Here is a 22,611-nt window from a genome sequence, read left to right as displayed (position 1 = left end):
AATATGCCCTAGAGGCAATAATAAAGTTGTTATTTATATTTCCTTGTATCATGATAAATGTTTATTATTCATTCTAGAATTGTATTAACCGGAAACTTAGTACATGTGTGAATACATAGACAAACTGAGTGTCCCTAGTATGCCTCTACTTGATTAGCTCGTTAATCAAAGATGGTTAATTTTCCTGACCATGGACATGTGTTGCCATTTAATGAACGGGATCACATCATTAGAGAATGATGTGATGGACAAGACCCATCCGTTAGCTTAGCATTATGATCATTTAGTTTTATTGCTATTGCTTTCTTAATGACTTATACATATTCCTCTAACTATGAGATTATGCAACTCCTGAATAACGGAGGAACACTTTGTGTGCTATCAAATGTCACAACATAACTGGGTGATTATAAAGATGCTCTATAGGTGTCTCCAAAGGTGTTTTTTGATTTGGGATAGATCAAGATTAGGATTTGTCACTCCGTGTATCGGAGAGGTATCTCTAGGCCCTCTCGGTAATGCTCATCACTATAAGTCTTGCAAGCAATGACTAATGAGTTAGTTGTGGGATGATGCATTATGAAACGAGTAAAGAGACTTGTCGGTAATGAGATTGAACTAGGTATGAGGATACCAACGATCGAATCTCGGGCAAGTAACATACCGATGACAAAGGGAATGACGTATGTTTTTTTTGACCATGAAGACTGTAGGGCTTGCGCCCCACAGCATTTTATTAATAAAGCAAAGGCATACAGGGTTTCCTCAAGGTGAGGAAAGAAATAAAAAGATAAAAGAATAATAAAAGAAAAGAGGGAAGGCTCTAAAGAACGCTATACAGGGAAGGGGTGCACTATACCTATTAATTACAAAGAAACAAAGAAACAAAGAAGGAACTCTCCTCAAGGAGGAAGAAAATCAATCCACTTAAGAAGGGCGTCTCTAAATTTCCGTTTGATTCGATGAGAGAGCAGTGTAAGATCATGAATGAAGCCATTCCTCCATGCGCTGAAAGATGGTTGAATGTTCCTGAAAGCTCTATCATTCCCGATCTTCCAAATATTCCACCAGGCCCTGAAAACCACCTCCCCAAAGAAAGGTTTGTTGAAATCCTTCCTAGCATGATGAGCAATTTCCACCATATCATCACAATTTTTCCATTCAATTTGTAGGTAGTTCCAGACGCGAACACTAAAATTGCACTGGAAAAAGAGGTGATTTCTGTCCTCCAGTGTTCCAGTCAGGAAAAGAACACATTCTGGTCCTTCATTAATCCTCCAATGCCTCCTCTGAATCATGTCCTTGGTGTTAACCCTGTCCATTATAACAAGCCAAGCAAACATCTTGATCGACATAGTACAACAACTTTTCCATATCCACCCAAGAATGGGGTTTGATACCATTGGCTGATAGACAAAATCATAAAACCTTTTTGCAGTATATTCTGATTTCCTGCCATGCCTCCATCCCCAGTGGTCATGGGAATGACTGTCCAAATGGAAAGACCCCATTAAAGAGGAGAGCTGCCGTAGTTCCTGGAAAGCTTGTTCAGTAAGAGGCAAGTAGAAAAGGTCTTGGAAAGTACTAGCCTCAAAGACTTCCTTGACTAAGAGATTTTTGTGGAGACAAAAAGAATATAGCCTAGGAAATCGATCTTGTAGAGGGACAGAACTGTTCCCAATTTGCCAATAGTCAGACCAGAACTGCACCGTATCTCCACTATGAACATCAACCGAAGTAACTGCCCTGAAATTATCCATCAACTTGCAGACATCTCTCCACCAAAAGGAGCCACAAAGAACAGTATCATGTGGAATCCTTTCAAAATAGTAAGAATCCCAAACTAACTGTACCCAGGGCACATCCATCTTGTTATAAAATTTGCTGAGGTGTTTCAGTAAGAGAGCATCATTCTGCAGACCAAGGTTTAAGATTCCAAGCCCCCCCCCTTCGACTTAGGCCTGCAAACAAGTGGCCAAGCCGCCAGTGAATGTCCCCTTTCCTGACCATATTTCATCCATAAACACTGCCTTTGGATTCTTTCCAATTGTTTCAAAATACCCTGTGGAATTGACAAACTACAAAGGAAAAAGATAGGCAATGAAGAAATGACAGAATTGACTAATTGCAATCTGCTCCCTTGGGGCAAGAACCAAGAACTTGTTGTCAATCTTCTCTCCATACAATCTACAAGGGGAAGAAGGTCCACAATTTTGGGCCTGGTGGTCCCCACTAGTAGACCCAGATAAGTAAAAGGCATATTGCCTAATTTGCAACCAAAATAAGCAGCAATGTCAGAAGCATCCTGATCACTTACATTAATGGGATACATGGAGGATTTATGGAAATTGATCTGAAGTCTAGTTGCCTGTGTGAAGGAATGCAAAACTGATTTCAGAGCCCCCAATTGATCTATATCAGCATTTAAGAAAAGCAGTGTGTCATCAGCATATTGGACCGTTGGGAAATCAGGATCATGGGTAGGCAGGGGCCTGCTTATTAAACCTTGTTGAAGAAGATTGTTAATTAATGTCTGCAAGAGCTCAGCCGCAATAACAAAGAGCAAAGGAGAAATTGGGTCCCCTTGCTTGACTCCACATTTGCATTTAAAGTGATTACCAGGGACTCCATTCAGAAGGACAGAAGAAGTGCCAGAAGACAGCAACTGCTTAATCCAAATAATCCATCTTTCATCAAAACCTTTTGCAATTAAAATCTTTATGATAGCCTCATGCTGGATAGAATCAAAAGCCTTTTCAAAGTCTAACTTAAGCAAAAGGATGGGCCTTTTAGACTGATTGCACTAATGGATATACTCAAAGGTCCAAGCAAGACAATCCTGGATTGTTCTCGATTTGATGAAACCATATTGATTTTTATGCACACATTTGGTGATCTCCTGTTGGAATCTATTAGTAGCAAGCTTTGTAAGGAACTTCAGACCAACAAAGGTTAGAGAAATTGGCCTAAAGTCTCCCACACCCTCAGGTGTTTGCTTCTTTGGGACCAGGGTGATGTATGCATCATTAAAATTTTCTAACTGCACTGTTCCAGCATGAAACTCCTTAACCAGCTGTATAAAATCAGCAGAAATTATATGCCAACAATTTTTTAAAAAGAGCCCATTAAAGCCATCAGGTCCAGGGGCCTTATCAATAGGCAAGTCCTTAATAACCTGCTCAATTTCTTTTAATTCAAATGGTTTTGTGAGCACCTCCAAACCCTGGACCCTAGGTATTAGAGACAATATGTTTGCATCCAAAGAAATTGATTTAACTGTCCCTGAGGGAGTCCTGGATTAGGGGGTGTTCGGGTAGCCGGACTATACCTTCAACCGGACTCCAGGACTATGAAGATAAAAGATTGAAGACTTCGTCCCGTGTCCAGATGGGACTTTCCTTGGTTTGGAAGGCAAGCTTGGCGATGCAGATACTCAAGATCTCCTACCATTGTAACCAACTCTATGTAACCCTAACCCTATCCGGTGTCTATATAAACCGGAGGGTTTTAGTCCGTAGGACAACAACATCAACTCCATACACAACAATCATACCATAGGCTAGCTTCTAAGGTTTAGCCTCCTTGATCTCGTGGTAGATCTACTCTTGTACTACCCATATCATCAATATTAATCAAGCAGGACGTAGGGTTTTACCTCCATCGAGAGGGCCCAAACCTGGGTAAAAACATCGTGTCCCTTGTCTCCTGTTACCATCCGCCTAGACGCACAGTTCGGGACCCCCTACCCGAGATCCACCGGTTTTGACACTGACATTGGTGCTTTCATTGAGAGTTCCTCTGTGTTGTCATCTTTAGGCTCGATGGCTCGCCTGCAGATCAACTACGACTTCGGCATCTTCGTCACCAACTCGACTGGTCACCTTGGTTCGACCAAGGACTGCACCCTATCCCCGATCGTCATGTTCGGATAAGGGCCTTCATCAACGTCAACTCCGATCTCTATCTAGATCATGGAGGAATCATCCAGGGATCCCGGGGGCTCAATGTCAACATTGCCCTCAGGCGACCGTGCTGTTTTTCTGGACAACGAATTTGTATCCGCCGCCACCGCCTCCTCAAGTGTCGTTTTAACGATTGCTTTGGTGGGATTGTGCGGAATTGGGTCTACAACAACCCTGGAAAATTTCATCGAGTTCCGATGGAGGAATCTCTGTTAATCCGCGATATACTGGAGCCCTGTCAAATCTGGACAGGAATCTGGACGAGTTTAGGGCATGGTGTCCAGCTTCTAGCTCGGACATCCTTTGGAAGATCCAACCGTTGATCGGCTGCGGAATTCCCATATCTAACAGCCCTCCAAATTTCGGCTCGATCCGACCGTCCAAACTCTGGGAACCATCCGATTAGTGTATCACTTTTTGGATATGTTTTCTGCGTGAAAACGAATCCGACCCGAGTTCGTCTTTTTTATGAACGGGATTTCGGACATCCTTTTTGAAGGAAGTTTTGTATGAGGTATTGTGTTTTGTTTCCGAACACATCCCACTAACTTTAAAATCATTTGAACATGATCTTCAATATCATGCTGGTGTCAAACCAGTTCGGCAATATTGCTCCACGGCTGCCGACCTGCGCTAGACGCGTCGTCACCTTATTGCGCCAAGCTCAACTTCTTCGGATCATCATCTCAGCAAGCCGAACAACAGTTCGGCATCGCAAAGAATAAATCATCACCAACATCGCCGCCCCACGGGTTACACGGAGCGGGCACACCGGCGTCGCCGCACGGTCACTTCATCAAGCCGGCATTGACCACGTCACAACCTGCATCGGCAGGGCCGCACTATTGCTCCTCCGAGCCGGTGTCCATCACGCCGACCTACTTCGACATCTCGGCTAGACTGGGGGCTTCATCATCTCTTCATCAACCTACTCCGGTAACGGGTGTGCGGATCGAGTCCCAATTTTGGGAATCACCTTCCTTTGGACTGCTACAACAAAAAACCAGGTGCGATTAATCCTAGTATTTTTTGCTTGTTTGGGTTCAATTTTTCCCAAGGAATTATTACTCTGGTTTGTCCATCATATGTACACAGGTCTATCAAATGGTGGCCGCATTAACGACGGTCGCATGGTGGTCCGGTCAGTCTCCGTACATAGTCTGGCAAATGCCGCATCCGGAACTCGGACCGACCTGTGAATCCAGGCTTTGCCACGCCCTTACCGCATCACGCTGACGCCCTGCATCGACATTGACTTCGGCGCCAGGCTATATTTCTTTTATTACTCACTTTGCATAAATTATTGATTATGCAATGATTTTTTTTATTACTATTATTACTATTATCTCCGGTTTGCACTATTTTATGTGGCACAGGAAAATGATCTAGCCGGACTATATCATTTGGCGTCACCTCGGCTAGACGGAGGGCTTCGTCAACACTTCATTACCGCATGCCGGGGACTTCGGCATCACTCTGTCGGCCTGCATTGACCGTGCTACGTCACCACTTCGGAGTGCCGAGCTCTTTGCTCCGCCACCTCGGGACCGGCTTGGGGGATGGCACCTTGTCCCGCATCAAGCCCGGACCGCGTCATCAATACCAAACACATTAACCAGCTAAGTTGCCTTCATGCTCAATGTTTTAAATTTTTAACTTGTGTTCGGCTCGACAAGGCATTATACTTTTTTGGAAAAAAGTTGCTTGTAAAATTTTTTCCTTGTCCAAACTTTGTTTGTGACGCATAAATTCAAATACCCAATTCATTTGGGGCTTCCTTCATGAAGCTTTTTCCTCTTGCATATGATTATACTTGTACGGCTTCGTTCCTTGTTCGTGTATTACGCCACAATATGCACCATATTGACTTAAGCGATTTGCAAGCTGGGTTGCCTTGCTCCTGTGTTTACCCCTACGTTCCCGATTGTTCGCCTAGGGAGTAAAGGGAGCACCTCTGCGATTGTCACGATCGGGTCAACTGAGCCGGACCTCAGACTGGGTGAAGCCGAAAGCTAGCGCTCTTATAGTTTTCAATGATGGTCGGCACACAACGGAACTCATGAGTACAAAAAATCTATTGCACAAGTATCATAATAACAATGAGCACCGAAGAAAGGTATCGGTGGGGGTATTATTTTCTCCGAAGATGCTTCTTACACTTCACGGTAATATAGCATAAGTTCCCTGAGCGCGCTTTGTCTGTTACAGCCTTATGGCCTGATTGCCTGGTTATTGGAAACACCGTCGATATTCTCTACAGATGGAGTACATAACACTTTTCGGCCCTTGACCGAAGAGGGAGAAGCCGACGGTCGGTTAAGATGCGTATAAAGTTCGGTTGAACATAGATATGATATAAGTACTTCGGTACATGCAATCATTCTTTTACCCAAGTCACTTGGGGGCTCTTAAGTTTATTTGAGCCGTTTTATAATAAGTGTTCTTCTTCTTAGTCGTTGCAAAGTTTTATTATTATTACTTATCACTCCTTTTTTCGACACGAGTGTGCGGTCACTAGCTGGGGAGCCTAATTTCTCTCTCAAAGCTGCTAGAGTTTAGTTTGCTAAACTCGCCTGATGAGAAGTACTCTGCCCTCGGGATAGGAGGTTGAAGCCGTAGGCTGACCCGCTCGAAGTCTTGAGATAGGATGTATCATGTTAAAGCACGATAGAAGCACTTCTTTTTTCTAAGACCAACTTTTGGATTGGCATCGAACACTTGATATTGTTCGGACGTCATGTTTTTACTAATGTTTCTTGGTTTTCCAAGCTTTTTGGCACTTTTCAACTATTTGTGCTTTTCCAGCATTAGTCTCGCAGTGCAACGTCGGACACCCTTAAGGATTCGGCAAAAACATTCTCAGATATTGCTATATATGCATCGGTTTCGAATTGTGTCTTCGGTCAATAGTTGGGTTGCCCGGCTCCTGCACTTGCTTCCTACGTTCCATTTTGTTCGGCTAGGCGTGCAAAGGGAGAACCACTGCGATTGTGCTTCCAGCTCACATGGTTAAGCACCTTAGTGGAGAAAGCCAAAAACTGACTGTCACAATAAACGTAAACTGGTTAGCGATCCGATGACTATGACGGGCCATTCATAACATTGGCCGAAGTGTTTACTGCTTGACCTCGACTGTCGCCCAACACTACCGGGGGCTATTAACTGGCCTCCCAAACTAAATCCTCAATATTTTGCTCTTATATTCGAGCTGAGGTTTCATGATCATGCTTAGCATGACAACCCAAAGAAAGGAACCGATAGCGGGACTATTTTCTTTGGAATACATTTCTTCTGTTAAACAGTAATATAACAGATCTCTCTGCGTACCTTTGTTTATAAAACCATGTGGCCAGATTGCCTTGTTTGTCGTAAATATTTGGCCTCATAAAGGATTTATAAAGTAGGACAAACACTCCTCGGCTACTGGCCGAGGAGGTGGAAGCCGATGGTCGGTCAACAAAGTTTTGTACAATGCGGATCCGAGCATTAATGACGTAAAGTACTTGGATACATAGAGTCATTACACGTAATTTGTGATTTTACTATGGATATTGATCCTTAATTCGGCCAACCGTGCCCGCATTAAGGCTCGGGGGCTACTGGGCTTCGGGCCTATTATTTACAAATATTAAAGGGGCACATTGATCCCCTAATCTGGTGTTGCCACCCGACCAGTGTCTCGGGGGCTACTGCATTGCTTGTCCAATGCAGAAAATTTTATGTGCAATATAGTTTCCGAGGAGATTTTGATCCTCGGGTTAGTCGGCCGCACCGAACATGAGTCTCGAGGACTGAGCATGCTGCTTTTTGTGTCCCGAAGTATTCTGCCGAGCTAGGACTTGATCCTCACGCCGATTTTGCAAATCAACCTGAGTCTCAGCGGTTACTGGGATCAGCGGTCTTATGTCATCCTTCAGGTGCATCTAGGGTTTTAGACCGATACACACCTTGAGAGCTACCGGCTATATATCTCGTCAGAGAATAAATTGCATCAATAAAAAATATTGACCAAAAATCAGCCCATGACCGAGGCGCTGAACCACCTCGGAAGCAGTTCGGCATATAGCTCGGATGCAAGTGGCTGGCTCCTTAGATGGCATTTCCGGCATTAAGCTCGGCTAAACTCCTTCAACTTTTTTGGACCAAGATGATCTATGACATCTTGGATATAGTTCGACGTTGGAGCTTGGACGCAGTCCGGCGTTGGGGCCGGATACATTCCGGCGTTAGAGTTGGGAAGCGGGCTTGGGCACTGGAGCTCGAGTGCGCGGAAGATGGATAGGCGAAGGAGGAAGAAGGCGTAGGTAAAAAGGTGGATCCTTATCCCCTTATATGGGCGGATGCGGCTGTGCATCCCCACCAGCCAAATAAAACTCGCTTGCCTCCCAAGCGCCGCGATAAATGGCGCGGTTGGGTTACCCACGTCCGTATTGATGAGAATCCCATCAATAGGGGACACGATCTCTGCTTTGACAAGACATGCCAAGGAAACCGCCTCGCAAAACGTGCTGAGGCGGAGAAGTAAAAACGATTCGAGTAAAAGACTTGGCCGTAGTGTGATGACACCCTGCGAAATACGTCAGCAGATTAGATTCGTGTTAATATTATTCTCTCTATGGCAATATGTGGAAGCTTTTTTGTAGAGCCGGACACTATCCTTGGTGTTTACAATCTTTTATGAAGAGTTTGGAGGAGGAACCCGCCTTGCAATGCCGAAGACAATCTGCGCGCCGGACTCGTCGTCATTGAAGCCTGGTTCAGGGGCTACTGAGGGAGTCCTGGATTAGGGGGTGTTCGGGTAGCCGGACTATACCTTCAACCGGACTCCAGGACTATGAAGATACAAGATTGAAGACTTCATCCCGTGTCCGGATGGGACTTTCCTTGGCATGGAAGGCAAGCTTGGCGATGCGGATACTCAAGATCTCCTACCATTGTAACCGACTCTATGTAACCCTAACCCTATCCGGTGTCTATATAAACCAGAGGGTTTTAGTCCGTAGGACAACAACATCAACTCCATATACAACAATCATACCATAGGCTAGCTTCTAAGGTTTAGCCTCCTTGATCTCGTGGTAGATCTACTCTTGTACTACCCATATCATCAATATTAAGCAAGCAGGACGTAGGGTTTTACCTCCATCGAGAGGGCCCGAACCTGGGTAAAAACATCGTGTCCCTTGTCTCCTGTTACCATCCGCCTAGACGCACAGTTCGGGACCCCCTACCCGAGATCCGCCGGTTTTGACACCGACAGTCCCCATTCTGCTTTTGAAGGATGTCAAGAATTCTTTGGCCATTTCCTCATGGTTTGACATTACTGATCCATCAGACAGCAACAAGCTCGCAATAGAGTTTTTTCTATATCTCTCAGTTGCCATGGCCTGAAAGAATTTAGAGTTTTCCTCTCCCACTTTGATATACCTAATTGTACATCTCTTCCTCCAGTACAGATATTGCATGTGAAGCAGATGTTCGTGGTGCAATTTAGTGATTTTCTTGAAATTAAACTCAGGCCTGGACAGAGATCTCTTGTCCTCAAGATTGTCCAACCAAAGAATTACCCAGTTACACTTCTCAATCAACCTTTTAATATGTGATAAACCTTTCTGCCATTTCTTCAATGCAAACCTCAACGCTTTTAGTTTGTCAACAATTATTACCGAAATATGGGTCTTACGAGGGGGACAAGTCCAAACCTCCTGCACACACTCCATGAAACCAGCCTGATGGATCCAAAAGTTTTCAAACCTGAAGATATGTGCTTTTGGAATTGCTGTACTGATGGTCACCAGACAAGGAACATGACCAGACGCAGTCTTGGCCAAAGGGGTCAGTTGGGTCATGGGATAAATGTTAATCCAACTTGCAGAAGTAAAAACCCAGTCCAACTATTCCAGAAGAGGCCTGTCTTGCATATTAGACCAAGTAAATTTTCGTCCTTTTAGAGGAAGTTCTAACAGTCCCAAATGGCCAATTATTTCATTGAAAATAAACATATCATTTATATCACCCACGGGGAGATTCCTATTATCAATGGAACGGATGAAGTTGAAGTCCCCCATCAACATCCACATCTAATTCGGATCAATGTCCAAGTTGTAAGTCCAGGAAACAAACTCATCGCGCAACTCACCCTGACATGGACCGTACACATTAACCAGAAACAATTGCTCATTATTATGAACCGAGGTAAATTGCATAACGTTAGCGTAGGGTTTGACTCCGAGCAGGGTGCCACAGAACACATTAGATCGCCACGCTGTTAAAAGACCCCCAGAGGCTCCACTAGCAAATGGATCAAACCAATGAGGACAAATGCTTTTCATGATAGAACGCGAGCAAGAGGATAGCTTAGTTTCTTGCAAACAAAGCACTGAACACTGACTCTCTATCACTTTCTCCCTGACAGAGCGCTGCCTAGCATCTGAATTCAGACCGCGAACATTCCAACATAAAACTTTCCAACTACGCGTTGTAACATGATTCATGAATAACCCTTGCGTAGAGTAGCAATAAGAGCATGGCACCTAATGCCATACCCTCCAAAATAAAGTAAAGTTCAGAACCCCAATGTGCCACATCCCAGACCGGACACAGTTCAACAGAAAAAAAGACAGACATAACAAGCACCCTCGGCCTCGACATAGAAGGTAACATAAATACTAAGCTGAAGATGCAGACGAGTCCTCCTGTGGATTAGCCATAAGCTTGTCCACCATTAGAAGCGAAGGATCAATCTCTAGCTCCGCGCCCACAACTTGGAGAACATGAAGTGGGGTGTGTGGTGGTGCAGTAGGCAGAGCATCTTCAGAATCCTCCGTAGAAGTGGGCTGGGCCTTGTCCTCCATGGGCTTTGCACGGGGGCGCTTCTTAGATGGCTGTAGAGAAAGCTGCTCAAAAACCACGTTTTTGTAGCCATCCAACTTTGCCGCGCTCCGAGTGCAACGCCTTAGTGACGTATCAACAACAGGAGCCTTCTTCTTCTCTCTCCGCTTATGAGCAGAGGATTGCTCCACAGAGAAAACCAAAGGTGTTGATTGAACCGATACAGGAACAACAGAACTAGCAGACCCAACTTCTTCAGAAACAGAATCTGAAACAGCCGGCAGCGCCTCAAATAAAGCTCTGGCCACCGGGCGCTTCAGCATGACAGGTTTTCTGACAGTAGGAACCATAGGCAGAGAAGCAGCCAAATAAGAAATCATCCTTGATTCATCAAAAGCAATGGACCACGACCTCTTGGAATAAATGATTGTGCCCATCGGCTTGAGGAAGATAGACCTTGGCACTTCCTTAACTGAGAAATCGAACATAAGGTTCTGGAAAGACCTTTTCCAAATCATCTCCGGGGGAAGAGGAGATCCAGCCACAATGCGTGACATGCCAATAAAGATTTGCTGCTGCTGAATCATAGGTGGATGGTAGGGCACAATGGCAAGCTGATTCTACTCAAAGACAGGGTGATGAGGTTCTGGAAGTGGTAAATCATGTTGTTGTTGGATTTCAACTTCTTGTTGTTGTTGCTCTACAGAAGCAGATCCTTCGGGCTAATCAATCACTATTGAAACTTGATCCTGTTCGGGAGCAGCAGGGTGCGGGGCCTGCTCATTGTCAGCTTCATCTCCCCACATGGCATTGCCCCAACCAGGCGCTTCGTCATTCACCGGTGGAGGAGGTGGAGCGAGTGGTGCATCATTCCAATGTGACACCCCAAAAATTTGGCCTTGTTTTAATGAATTAATTTTTTTTTCAGGAATTAAAACTTTGGATATCTGAGCTCCTTTTTGATTTTTTAAAAATCATTTCCTTCCCTGTGATGATGAGTTTTTCCCAAAGAGAAATTTTTTCAAATATGTCACTGGACATATTTAATCTCTCAAGAGAAACTTTCCCTTATTTAATATAACCAATTAAATAATTAAGTTGCTTGATCTTTACTTTCTTGGAAATGGTTTTTCAAGGTTAAATGGACATATTTGAACTACAACCATTTGATAGATTCACTTAAAATTCCCACAAAAATTTGGAGATGTCATGTGATGTTTTTAAATCACTTTTATGCAAAAATATATTTTATTCATGATATATTTTGAGCTCTACACTCAATTTTTTCTTCTCTGGTCCAGAGTGCATTTTGCACTACAACCCTTTTAAATAATTCTTTCTGGCCTCCACCAAAATTATGGGATATTGGTAGTAGCATATGATTCAACTTCATGCAAAAACCTAGTGCTGTTCTTTGAAAATTTTGAGTGAATCAACCTCATCTTCATTCTGGTCCAACATGATGGTTTGTACAACAACCATATTCTTGCTTGCTCTTTAGCTCTTGATTCTTTTTCCTACTTGAAGACAGCCCTACCAAACCTCTAAGTCCAGGAGCATGCACCCATTGGCATATTTTTGGTTCATGAAATAATGTCATTTATTTCCTGTCCAGAATTGTAGTTTTGCAAAACTTGCACTAGCAAGTTTCTGCTTTTGGCAAACTAACATCACCACCCTCTTGTACATCTAAAGAGACTTCCATCTGGAGTTTTTGACCACTCCAAGACTTGCCTAAGTGCCCTTGGCATTTTGCCAAACACCTTATGGGCAGGATCTGTTTTGGCATGAATTTTTGGTTTGCACTGTGAACCTGATCCCCTGACCAAACCAGCTCGTCCACTGATCTCCTTGCAAGCCCAAACCTAGACCTGTTAACCCCCAGCCTCAACCGCGACCTCTAGTATGCTCTGGCATTTCGTCGAGCACACTTAGTGCATGCACGGGACGCGCCCAGAGCGCGCGTATTGCACGACCCGTGCGCCGAGCTGACACGCTGGCCCCACGGTTTTGGCTCGCTCCGCGGCATCACGCCACGTGCTCCCCTTCTCACAGCTACGCGCCAAGCCGCCCCTCGCCGCGCCCGGCAGGCCAAGCACTAGCCGCCGCCGCCGCCCGACAGCCTCTGCCCATGTCGGTGCCGCCGAACCTTCCTCCGCTCGCCACCTGGCCCCTGGAATAGTGCGTGCTCATCCGCGAGTGTGTCTACTAGCGCTCGTCGCCGCCATGTCGCCCTGGCTACAGAGAGGCGGTTCGCCGGAGGGCTTATCCACGGCCGCCGCGGAACCGACCTCGACGAGCTATAAAAAGAGGACCCCGAACCCATTCAAGCACACATGCAATCTTAGAATGCTCCCCCTAGTTCTCCCGTGGCAGCCAATCGACCCGGGGAGGCCTCCTTCCTCATCTCCGGCAACTCCTGCGCCGCCACTGCCCCAGCCAATTCGGCACCACCAGGACCTCCCACTCTCCGTTCTCTCCACCAAGAGCTTCCTCATCTTCCCGTGAACCATTCCCACTACTCGATGTTGATCAGGAATCACCATAACCCCAATCACACTCTGCTCCCGAAGCTCTCCGTCCGCCGCGAAGCTCACCGCCGACGACCCCGTCCACCCCCGAGACCGTAACACCCACCGGCGGGACCGCCTCGACCCCCTGAGCCCGTAGATGGCTTCGGTTTCTCGAACAAAGCCGCCAATCGCCGGCGGCGATCGCCGGAGTTCCGCCTCCGCTCGGGACAGAGAAAGAGGAGGGATAGACTGGTTAAACCTGACCAGTGGGCCCTCTGGACCCACTGTCAGCGACCGCGTGCCTGTCCACGTGGGATTAAGTGAAGGCGTAATCCCCCCAGTACGTTTCCCCCGCTCCGAAAGCGTATTCCCCTCCAAAACGTTTTCTTTTCTGTTTTATTTAAATAACAAATTTTGACCACAACTTTGACCGGCTATAACTTTTTAAATACAACTCCAAATGAAATGATTCTTTTTCCTACCTCTCTCATATTTTACCTAGTTTATTTTAAGATTTATTTAAAAAAATTCAGAACAACTTTTGGTGCTGTTTTTATTTTGTGTGTTAATTCTTTTATATTGCTAAAATAGGATTTTTGAAGAGAGGAGAAAAGTTTCAAGTTTTGGAGTGCACCCTGCCTTTCCACACATTGAAGGCAAGCATTCTGAACCCCGGCATAATATTTTTGTGTGTTCGATGACACGTTCATAACATCACCTCACTTTGGAGAAACTTGTTATTTCATGTGATATGATCATATGCATGGGTGCATGTTATTGATTTCCATGCTGTTGGAAATGGACACACTTGTGATGATAATCACCCTCATGTGCCTTGCATGCATACCGGCAGGAACCCGGGAAAACCTCTGCCTTGGGTAGGCATGAGTTTGTCGCCAGTCTCCGTCGGGACGGTTATGTCTGGTATGGCATGGCAAGGTGATATGAGCGGTGACTCTGTTGGTTGAAATATATTCGTCATGCTAATCATGCAGGGAATACTTAAACCTCCTGAGTCAACCATAGATCGAGTCTTGTGCCAGTAACCCCCATACTTGTTTCGTACTACCACTCGTCTCTACACCAAGTAGAGTACGGTTCAGTAAGTTGTCAACCTCTTTCTAGCACACACCGTACAGAGAGGCCATGGTGGAAGATACCGGTTGTAGCTGGTAGGCAGGCCACCTGGTCCGGGGGCATGGGTGTTTCCGGTTGGGACCGAGAGGGGAGGCCACCCCTTAGAGCGCGCGATATAAATTTGATCCCATGCTACGCGAGGTTGTAGCCTCCCCACTTAGAGTTTGCTTAACAGGTGTCGTGGGTGATTCCAGACACGTGTGAGATAAGCGGGTGTGTGCAAGTTAGGTGTGTTTTCAACAAAAAGACTGTAGACAGAATTAGTCCTGATGGACTAAAGAAATCCGTTACTCGTGGGTAAAGAGTACACCCTCTGCAGAGATTAAACCTATTCGAATAGCCGTGTCCATGGTTAAGGATTACAGTCTGGGATGGGTGAGGTGTCGGTCTTAGTGTCGGTCTTCGGAGGTGAAACTGTTAACCAGAACTGGAACTACTACCTGTGACTTGTGATAATTATGATTATTATTATTATTGACTAACTCGTGATATTATTGTTATTATCGAGTATCTCTGGGATGGTTCTACCTCCGGGATATTCACTATGATTGTTTATTTTGAAGCCCTTTATGTGGTGTCGCTGAGACGCCCGACTGTGGCATTTCTTTTAAAGCCCTTTATGTGGTGTCGCTCAGACGCCCGACTGTGGCATTTCTTTTAAAGCCCTTTATGTGGTGTCGCTCAGAGGCCCGACTGTGGCATTTCTTTTAAAGCCCTTTATGTGGTGTCGCTCAGACGCCCGACTGTGGCATTTCTTTTAAAGCCCTTTATGTGGTGTCGCTCAGACGCCCGACTGTGGCATTTCTTTTAAAGCCCTTTATGTGGTCTCGCTAAGACGCCCGACTGTGGCATTGCTTGTTATTTGTTTCATAAATTTTAATACTACTATGTTATTGCATTTTTATAAATAACCGCCTGCACGCATCAGAATTTTATTTACTATTTTTGACTGACGTCATGAGCATAAAATATTTTCAGCACATCATTGTTATATTATACCTGTGTTCATAATGTTTGCGAGTACATTCAAAATACTCACTGGCTTGTCCCTGGCTATTGTCTTGGCCAGATTTTCTTGCACGAAGAGGAGCGACGCGATGACAGCCCCGGAACCTAAGTAATGGAGATAGCAGCCTCGCGAAGATAGGAGTTAACCTGGTAAGCTGTTCCCGTGGGAAATGGAGTCCCATAGACACTGATGTTTCACAACCCGCTTCCGCCATCAACCACTAGAAACCATTTGTTGTACTCATAGGCCAGAATGGTCTTGTACTACATATGTTGTATTCTGCTTGGAATTTCTGTATCAAGTTGGAGCCTCATCAGCTAACAGTAATCCTGGGGCTGATGAGCACGGCGGTCTTTTCTGGAAATTTATTACCCGGAAAACCGGTCGTGATAGACTTGGTATCAGAGCCAGGCTGACCATTGGCTAATCCTATCTTAGCCAGGTCAATAAATTTAGGCAAACCAACCCACTAGACCTTAACCAAACCCCAGCCAAGCTTCTCGTGCAAGATAGCCACACAGTGACCCAACACCTTTTTGGCAGTCGGTGCCCAACCTATCAACCAAACCTGTCACTCATGCGCCAGTGACCGGCCCCTAAATAGTCCTTTCTCGCAAGCGTGCGAAGGAAGACTCCGTTCCCTTTTTCCTATAAAAAGGGGCACACTAGTCCCAACACAGCACATCACAGCCTCTACCCCAAACCGAGCCACAATGCCTGGCCCTGTCATGCACAATGAAACCACAGCAACCAACCTTGGAGGTTTTGTGACCATACTCGCAAACCTCACCCGTCGTGCCTATGCGTTAGAGGAGCCACCAGAATTTGTTGCGTACCAAGGACCCATGAGCGGTGAAGACCGTCAATTTTGGGCCACTGTGCACATCTACGGTAGGGGAATGTCACCCGAACGCCCCTACAGGTTCACCGGAAGAACAACTTCCTTTGAGCCACAAGCCATACAACTAGCTGCTCGAGAGGCTATATTTCATCTCAGGCACTTGTCGCCCAGAGTAAACTGTCGCTCGTTCCACTACTACCCCAGACGTGAAGGGTATGGTAGACCACCCCAAGTTGCCAACGGAGATCATGAGACGGACCCCGCATTGTTGCACCTAGTGCGCTATGTAAGTGCACTAGAGGCACTGTTCGACCAAATCACTATTGATTTAATTGCAGCTCGTGGAGAGCTGGTTCGTCGAGCCCCGGCGAGAGAAGAAAACGAGTCCAACGCCGACAACCCAGTCGTGCTGTTTGGACAACCGATCGAGACTCCAAGATCAGCTCCAGCCATCAGCCGAGATGCTTTGATGACCCCAGAAGTGCTTCGTCGCCTTTTGGGAGCACACTCCAACGGGGTTGTGGCCAACAATCCCCGCGATGGTCATCATCACTACCCCGACCCTGCAGTTCCTCCGCCATCTCCGACTAATCCCGGCAGTGAGACACGTGGAGAAGCCTCGACATCCACCAGGCGCGCCCGTTTAGACATTAATGAGGTAGACTAAGCCGTACGAGTAGTACCGAGTCTCAGTGTATCCTCACTTTGTAATCATGCGACCGTGTATATTAACGCAGCCTGTCGTTGTGCCTCTGTTTTAATAGTGGCCTTGCATTTTTGGTCAGCGCATAGTTGCATATTTTTCCAGGCACAACTACCAAAACCAACCCGACGACAACCACAGTAACACGTCTCTTTATGAGATATGTGTATCTCTGACACTGACCCGACCTTTGGAGCTAAGCTGGCAAATTTATTACCTTTCACCACGGTAAAACGATCCGGCTCCATTGCTATATAAAGGCCACCTTGTGACCTTACCCAGCAACCCTCACCTTGTGCACCACACTCACAACTTTTTCCTGTCATGCCGAACCCCAGCATTCATCTGAGAACCCCAGATGCAACCCCAGGTAGCTTTGTCAAAATATTGTGGGATTTTACCCGCAGTACCATGGGTTCTACCCAGCCACCTCAGTACGAGCTGTTCAAATCAAGGATCACCCCATCCACCTCGGAATATTGGGCAGCAGTACACATTCCTCCTGTAGACCCCAACCAAGATCCAACAGAAGTTTCCTTCGTGGGGAAATCTATGCCAACCCCACACTTGGCCATAGAAGCTGCTGCGAAAGAAGCGATTGCTCGTCTTCGATCCGCAGTACCCTATGCCCGCGAACAAGGATGTTATTACTTTCCGAGCCGTGCAGCACCCGGAGAAGTAACGTCTTTTCCCGGTGGGCGCATTGAGAGAGACCCAGTGCTAGCCAACCTTATACAGTACATCATTGCTCAAGAGCATTTGAACCAGCGAGTGATGGATTATCTCCAGAGCCTCGCAGATTTAAGTCCTCAGATTGCCATCGGCAGATCACTGAGACCCGACCCGGAGAGACGCATACATCGACTGGTCAATCCACTGCCTCCGATAGAAGAGGAGTGTATCCCTTTACCAGAGACATTTTATCAGGACCCCACCCAGTTACCGTTTTCATTTTAGACGTCACTACTGTATTTGTTTTTTTTGCAACATTTATTTATGTGTGTGACTTATGCGTGATACCCTGAGTTTGTATGACGAGTCAATTATTTGGCTTCTACTAATGTGTGTAGTTTTTGTTGTGGTTTATGCTCCTTTAAATTAACTGTTTTTCCCTCGCAAAATCCTGGAGTGAGATTTCTTTTCCCTGAGTTGCTACACCTGCCCCTTCTCACGACGTGGATTATTTAATTTCACACAGCACCACGCAGCAGACTCACAACCATAATCATTCGGACACATACACTGTTTGCAAAACCTTGCAATAGTGTTACATCCAGCTAATCACCCCCCCTAACAACAGTTAGCACCCGGCACACCCCATCTACTCCTCATGATCACCACCACCGCGGAGAGCCAACACCCGAGCCGCAGCGTCGCGACACTCGTCGAGGATCATCGCGCACAGGAGCACAGAGAGCCCCAGTAGTGTTGCCAGCCCTCCAAATATTAGGATCACAAACCAGTCCGGCATCGCCTCCGCCATTAGAGCCTCACCCGAGCTTCTGTAAGCAGTAATGGAGAAAGAAGGAGGAGGAGAAGTGAGGCCAGGTGTGAGGAAGAACAGAGAGGCACCCCGGCCGTTTTTATAGCTCGAGCTCGGTGTACGGTGGGCGAAGTCCACCAACGCCGCTCGTCGCCGATCGCCTGTGTTCGGAGTCGAATCCGCGAGCAGTGCCGACAGTGCGCTGGCCCGCGAGGTGAGTGCACGTTGCACCGGCAGCTAGCACGCCGCGCACTACCACGGTACGGTCTAGATGCCCTACGCGCTAGGCATCGCCGGTGGAGAAAGCGCGAGAAAGCGCGCGGGAGAGAGGAGGAAGAGAAAGAGCTAGAGGGAGAAGAAGAGGCTGACAGTGGACCCCGGGTCCACCTGTCGGCCAGAGAGAGCACTGTGCTCTCGGGTACGACCAGCGTATATTTAAATTTAGGAGTTATTCTAAATTTATATCCAGCGTAGAAATCTCACGATTTTGTCCCGAACCGTAGACTCTTCCACGCAGCACCAGTTTTCACACTGTGATTTTTTTTCACCACTTATTGCCCTCTCACTAGAGCCACATTTTTATTGTGTATAGTCTTTCTTAACACAGCTTTTAACAAATCTCGAGGACGAGATTTTTCTTAAGGGGGGTAGTATTGTGACACCCCAAAAATTTGGCCTTGTTTTAATGAATTAAATTTTTTTTTCAGGAATTAAAACTTTGGATATCTGAGCTCCTTTTTGATTTTTTTAAATCATTTCCTTCCCTGTGATGATGAGTTTTTCCCAAAGAGAAAATTTTTCAAATATGTCATTGGACATATTTAATCTCTCAAGAGAAACTTTCCCTTATTTAATATAACTAATTAAATAATTAAGTTGCTTGATCTTTACTTTCTTGGAAATGGTTTTTCAAGGTTAAATGGCCATATTTGAACTACAACCATTTGATAGATTCACTTAAAATTCCCACAAAAATTTGGAGATGTCATGTGATGTTTTTAAATCACTTTTATGCAAAAATATATTTTATTCATGATATATTTTGAGCTCTACACTCAATTTTTTCTTCTCTGGTCCATAGTGCATTTTGCACTACAACCCTTTTAAATAATTCTTTCTGGCCTCCACCAAAATTATGGGATATTGGTAGTAGCATATGATTCAACTTCATGCAAAAACCTAGTGTTGTTCTTTGAAAATTTTGAGTGAATCAACCTCATCTTCATTCTGGTCCAACATGATGGTTTGTACAGCAACCATATTCTTGCTTGCTCTTTAGCTCTTGATTCTTTTTCCTACTTGAAGACAGCCCTACCAAACCTCTAAGTCCAGGAGCATGCACCCATTGGCATATTGTTGGTTCATGAAATAATGTCATTTATTTCCTGTCCAAAATTGTAGTTTTGCAAAACTTGCACTAGCAAGTTTCTGCTTTTGGCAAACTAACCTCACCACCCTCTTGTACATCTAAAGAGACTTCCATCTGGAGTTTTTGACCACTCCAAGACTTGCCTAAGTGCCCTTGGCATTTTGCCAAACACCTTATGGGCAGGATCTGTTTTGGCATGAATTTTTGGTTTGCACTGTGAACCTGATCCCCTGACCAAACCAGCTCGTCCACTGATCTCCTTGCAAGCCCAAACCTAGACCTGTTAACCCCCAGCCTCAACCGCGACCTCTAGCATGCTCTGGCATTTCGTCGAGCACACTCAGTGCGTGCACGGGACGCGCCCAGAGCGCGCGTATTACACGACCCGTGCGCCGAGCCGACACGCTGGCCCCACGGTTTTGGCTCGCTCCGCGGCATCACGCCACGCGCTCCCCTTCTCACAGCTACGCGCCAAGCCGCCCCTCGCCGCGCCCGGCAGGACAAGCGCTAGCCGCCGCCGCCCGACAGCCTCTGCCCATGTCGGCGCCGCCGAACCTTCCTCCGCTCGCCACCTGGCCCCTGGAATAGTGCGTGCTCATCCGCGAGTGTGTCTACTAGCGCTCGTTGCCGCCACGTCGCCCTCGCTACAGAGAGGCGGTTCGCCGGAGGGCTTATCCACGGCCGCCGCGGAACCGACCTCGACGAGCTATAAAAAGAGGACCCCGAACCCATTCAAGCACACAGGCAATCTTAGAATGCTCCCCCTAGTTCTCCCGTGGCAGCCAATCGACCCGGGGAGGCCTCCTTCCTCATCTCCGGCAACTCCTGCCACCGCCACTGCCCCGGCCAATTCGGCACCACCAGGACCTCCCACTCTCTGTTCTCTCCACAAAGAGCTTCCTCATCTTCCCGTGAACCATTCCCACTACTCGATGTTGATCAGGAATCACCATAACCCCAATCACACTCTGCTCCCGAAGCTCTCCGTCCGCCGCGAAGCTCACCGCCGACGACCCCGTCCACCCCCGAACCGTAACACCCACCGGCGGGACCGCCTCGACCCCCTGAGCCCGTGGATGGCTTCGGTTTCTCGAACAAAGCCGCCAATCGCCGGCGGCGATCGCCGGAGTTCCGCCTCCGCTCGAGACAGAGAAAGAGGAGGGATTGACTGGTCAAACCTGACCAGTGGGCCCTCTGGACCCACTGTCAGCGACCGCGTGCCTGTCCACGTGGGATTAAGTGAAGGCGTAATCCCCCCAGTATGTTTCCCCCGCTCCAAAAGCGTATTCCCCTCCGAAACGTTTTCTTTTCTGTTTTATTTAAATAACAGATTTTGACCACATCTTTGACCGGCTATAACTTTTTAAATACAACTCCAAATGAAATGATTCTTTTTCCTACCTCTCTCAAATTTCACCTAGTTTATTTTAAGATTTATTTGAAAAAAATTCAGAACAACTTTTGGTGCTGTTTTTATTTTGTGTGTTAATTCTTTTATATTGCTAAAATAGGATTTTTGAAGAGAGGAGAAAAGTTTCAAGTTTTGGAGTGCACCCTGCCTTTCCACACATTGAAGGCAAGCATTCTGAACCCCGGCATAATATTTTTTGTGTTCGATGACACGTTCATAACATCACCTCACTTTGGAGAAACTTGTTATTTCATGTGATATGATCATATGCATGGGTGCATGTTATTGATTTCCATGCTGTTGGAAATGGACACACTTGTGATGATAATCACCCTCATGTGCCTTGCATGCATACCGGCAGGAACCCGGGAAAACCTCTGCCTTGGGTAGGCATGAGTTTGTCGCCGGTCTCCGTCGGGACGGTTATGTCTGGTATGGCATGGCAAGGTGATATGAGCGGTGACTCTGTTGGTTGAAATATATTCGTCATGCTAATCATGCAGGGGATACTTAAACCTCCTGAGTCGACCGTAGATCGAGTCTTGTGCCAGTAACCCCCATACTTGTTTCGTACTACCACTCGTCTCTACACCAAGTAGAGTACGGTTCAGTAAGTTGAAAACCTCTTTCTAGCACACACCGTACAGAGAGGCCATGGTGGAAGATACCGGTTGTAGCTGGTAGGCAGGCCACCTGGTCCGGGGGCATGGGTGTTTCCGGTTGGGACCGAGAGGGGAGGCCACCCATTAGAGCGCGCGATATAAATTTGATCCCATGCTACGCGAGGTTGTAGCCTCCCCACTTAGAGTTTGCTTAACAGGTGTCATGGGTGATTCCAGACACGTGTGAGATAAGCGGGTGTGTGCAAGTTAGGTGTGTTTTCAACAAAAAGACCATAGACGGAATTAGTCCCGATGGACTAAAGAAATCCGTTACTCGTGGGTAAAGAGTACACCCTCTGCAGAGATTAAACCTATTCGAATAGCCGTGTCCATGGTTAAGGATTACAGTCTGGGATGGGTCAGGTGTCGGTCTTAGTGTCGGTCTTCAGAGGTGAAACTGTTAACCAGAACTGGAACTACTACCTGTGACTTGTGATAATTATGATTATTATTATTGTTGACTAACCCGTGATATTATTGTTATTATCGAGTATCTCTGGGATGGTTCTACCTCCGGGATATTCACTATGATTGTTTATTTTAAAGCCCTTTATGTGGTGTCGCTCAGACGCCCGACTGTGGCATTTCTTTTAAAGCCCTTTATGTGGTGTTGCTCAGACGCCCGACTGTGGCATTTATTTTAAAGCCCTTTATGTGGTGTCGCTCAGACGCCCGACTGTGGCATTTCTT

The sequence above is a fragment of the Triticum dicoccoides genome, chromosome 7A (assembly GCF_002162155.2).
Source record: "Triticum dicoccoides isolate Atlit2015 ecotype Zavitan chromosome 7A, WEW_v2.0, whole genome shotgun sequence".
Classification (NCBI taxonomy): Eukaryota; Viridiplantae; Streptophyta; class Magnoliopsida; order Poales; family Poaceae; genus Triticum; species Triticum dicoccoides.
The sequence above is the reverse complement of the archived record's forward strand: the minus strand, read 5'-3'. Positions refer to the sequence as shown.